At 29.1% G+C, this 3,911-nt stretch overlaps 1 protein-coding gene across 1 annotated transcript in view; it reads left to right on the forward strand.

Annotated features, from left to right (window-relative positions):
* The first annotated feature begins 1,611 nt into the window (after window positions 1-1,611).
* LOC107443472 (blocked early in transport 5) overlaps window positions 1,612-3,911 on the forward strand; it is a 141,127-nt gene continuing 138,827 nt past the window's right edge. The window contains exon 1 of the mRNA XM_071184825.1: window positions 1,612-1,821. The gene's annotated coding sequence lies outside the window, so the exon portion shown is untranslated. The remainder of the gene's footprint in view (window positions 1,822-3,911) is intronic.

The raw sequence follows: 3,911 nt of genomic DNA on the forward strand, positions 1-3,911 counted from the left end.
TTTTTTTTCAAAAACAAATAATTGATACATAACAATAAAAAAATTGTTTAATCAAACAAGAATTGTAATCGTCTTGTTTGCTGTCCAAATCTGTTTATAACTTTTTCAATAAATTCTGAGTCGTCTTTGATTCTTTTCTAATGTACACTGAGCATGCTCAAACTTGGCAGATATCTAAGCTATATTTTGAAATTTCATTTAACAAAATATAAATAATATAATATTTTTTATTAGTTATTTAGCTTAACAAAGGTGTATAACACAAACTGACTTCTCACAACTGTAAAACTTCATCAACACAATAAATACCAATGTTAAGCGTGCACAATAAACACGTTAGTATACGAAACTACTGTTTGTAGTTATTTGTGTTTCAAAGTCAGTAGCTATGCTAGCATCATCAATACAGTTTCTGGTTTCAAAATTTGCAAGTACAAGAATTTCGTGCTTTTTTTAAAATATCTTGTTAACAATGAAGAAATGTATCTTGAAGAAAATTAACAGATGAAAGTATATGTAATAACAAAACAAAATGCAATAGCAGAACATTTTAATATTTTTTTTTGGGGGGGGGGCTTGTTTGTTAGAGGGTTGCACCCCCTTTTATATTATTCTGCCGGCGACCTTGTGACAACTATAATAAAAAGGTTTACCATTCGCTTTTCTTTTTTACCTAAGTGACAATATTTTTCAAAAGAGCTTTAAAAATAATTTTTAATCCTTTTAGGATGAAAGGTTTGTAATTTCAACATTTTTGCTCTATTGAAAAATGCTTTTTAGTGCAAACATTTTCGTGACAATGAAAAAAAAATTTAGTAAATGGCTGCCGTAAGGTTACATGCTTTCTGTGCTATCGCTTATGTAATGCTTACTAGGTGATTAAAGAACAGGCTTGATATTCTATGAAGTTTTATTATTGTGATATTTTTATCAAATTTGAGTGAAATTTTACCATTTATAAGAGTTTTCTGTAATGAGTCATGATGTTTTCTACACTAGGGAACGCTGCAAGCTCGGTACTGCCCAAATTTCCAGGTTACTGTTTCCGTTGTATTTTAAAGCCATTTGGCATTGTTGTGTTTTGAGATTCTTGCAAACAATGTATTTGATTACTTATAACTTGTGTTTCCAGTGCTAACAATACTTTGTTTACAATGCTAAAAGTGTTAACACTAACGTAAGATGGTGCACAGCTTGCAACAAGAACAAACAGTAATAAACTTATGGAAAGAGGCCAAAGCAAGGCTGCTAAAAAAGCGAGTTATTCAATAAATATCGCCTCGCAGAATAACATGTAGTTAACAGCTGCAAACTTTCTAACCGGAACTAGAGCAGGCATACAACTCGAGATTGTTATTGTTTACATTTCTACTGAAAACACCCTCCATAGCATCACGGAAATTTTAAAAAATATTTTTATTTAATAAAAAAGGAAAATATCGTAGTACATTCCTACAAAACTGAAAAGAAGGGAAGGGAGAATGGCTAAAGACATGAAACCGGTCTCTCCCCAGATGGCGTATTCGAGCGTTGTGATCGCAAATTAGCTTACATTTTTTATTCATAAATTCAATATAATTTGAAAAAAAGACTAGAAGAAATAAGTAGTCAAAAACGTTTCAATTCACTAACTGTAAATAAATCAAATACAATAACAGATACTCCTTAATTTAGTTTAGATGTTAAGTAATAGACTGTTTTCTATTAATAATTTTTCAATTCTGTAATGGAAATTAAGTGATTGGAATTCTCTAAACAACTTGCATAATTCTGTGCCACAAAAGTATTTATATATATATTGAATTGCTAACAAGCTTAAATGTAAGATAACTCATTTCTACTATTTGTGACTAGAACTTTTAATAACTAAGAATAATTGTTTAACAATATAATAAACTGTAAAACCTTAAACTTTAGACCGTTTGCTTTTTGGGAAGATATTTTAATAAAATATTGAAAATTAATTCATTGAAATCTGGAAATTCTATATCTAATCTATAATTTGTTGGGTAAAAATACTCTTGTTTATTTTTATTTTCTTGCAATAGGGATTTAGGATCGCATTTTTGCTTTAAATAAAATTTATATTGGTTTTATTTTAATGTAATAAACATTGTTATTCCTACAAAAGACATGTTTTTTTTATCCTTTTTCTAACCTTTATGTTAAACTTTGTTGCCAGAGGTAATCATATTTAATATTACTCAGTAGATGATAGTAACTTTTTAATATTGCCCCTTTTTGGGGATATTTCCGTATCGTGATCTGTTGCGCCAACTACAATCGCCAAGGTGCGAAATATATTCTAAATTTGAAATATTCTTGGAAAAAAACTTGTAGATGCCTGGGGGTGACTACAAGTTATACCTTTCGAGTTGGTCCCTTTCAGTGATGTTTTTTTTTTTTTTTTTGTNGTTTCCAAGATTTGGCGATTATTCTGCCACAGATCACGATACAGAAATCTCCCCTTGCTTTTATAATTCAACATGTGTGAACAATCATTTAAAAGCAAACACTTGACATGAAAGATAAATTTTAACGATTTTTGCATTTTCTGAAGAATTTTTTTTTTTATGTTGCCTGTTACCAACTTTTCAAAAATTAATTAGTGAAGCTTTAATAACTGCTTCTCTGTTAATCATATTTGAACTATGGTGTATTTAGTGTAAAAAGTTTACACATAGTTGTGAAAGAAAAATTTATTACAAGGGTATGTCCAGGCCAAATTTACTACCGTTTAGCTGTACCTTCATAAATTCAACTTTAGGGAAACTGGTAGTTTCACAAAATATGTTTTATTAAAATTTTATTTTTCTATACCTTAAGAAATGATAAATCCATATTTTTAGCATATTGTTGTGTTGATTTTTTAATATAATTTTTAGTTTTCACAAATCGTACCTAAATTTTCGCAAGATAGGTACCTCTCAGGAAAACCTAGACAGACCCCTGAATTATGTTAAATTATCCTGTTAGTTACTTACAAGTTTCCTTCAAATCTAAATTTTAATTCAGTCCTGATGTTGAGTATTGCTAGCCATATTCAAAAATTAAATTAATCACCAACAATGATCAATTATTTTATTTTAAAACCATTTTTTGTTTCAAAAATGCCTAAAATTTTAAAATCACACAAATGATTTTTAAACATTGAACTTTTAAATCATTAAAATATTAAGGTAGAAGATAACCTATACAATTGAAATATTCTCAGTATTTTAGAATTTCAAAAAAAAAAGTTAAAATAATTTCAAACTATTTTTACATGAAGAATGAATTTGAAACATAGGTTTAAATTTCTATTGAGATACATTATTCTAATTTAAATAACTCACAGGAGTCTGTTTAGAAGAAATTTGGGTCCGTTAACGGACCCTTCACAAAATATCTTTTCATAAAAACGGACCCTTCACAAAATATTTTAACTTAAAAACGGACCCTTCACAAAATAATTTATCCTTCAATCGGACTCTTCACAAATTTGTTTATCTTCATTATTGTTTTGTTAATCGAATGAACCCTTCTCGGGGGTGGGGGTAAAGAAAGACAGATGTAAACGAACTAAGTTTTGTCTTCGGTAGACGCTTCTTCCTTTATTCGTCCGAAATGAATCTTGCGTTCAGCAGTATAGGCTAAATACCAAATATTTGTATGTTGAATCTCTAACTTAGTAGCTGCTTTTGCTGTTAATTTTTTAAAATTTAATTCTCTTAATTATAATTTTACAGTGTTGAGCATAATCTTGTATGTCTTTACAATTTTAAAACACCTTGAAAAAGTTTTTTTTTGCAATAACGGACCCTATTTGCACAAATTCATAAAAGCGGACCCTGATTGACAATTTGTGAGTAATTTTTTCACAATTTCACGAAAAACGGACCTTTCACAAAATGTCTGGACAGACCCCTGAA

This window comes from Parasteatoda tepidariorum, chromosome 9 (genome assembly GCF_043381705.1).
Source record: "Parasteatoda tepidariorum isolate YZ-2023 chromosome 9, CAS_Ptep_4.0, whole genome shotgun sequence".
In the NCBI taxonomy this organism is placed as follows: domain Eukaryota; kingdom Metazoa; phylum Arthropoda; class Arachnida; order Araneae; family Theridiidae; genus Parasteatoda; species Parasteatoda tepidariorum.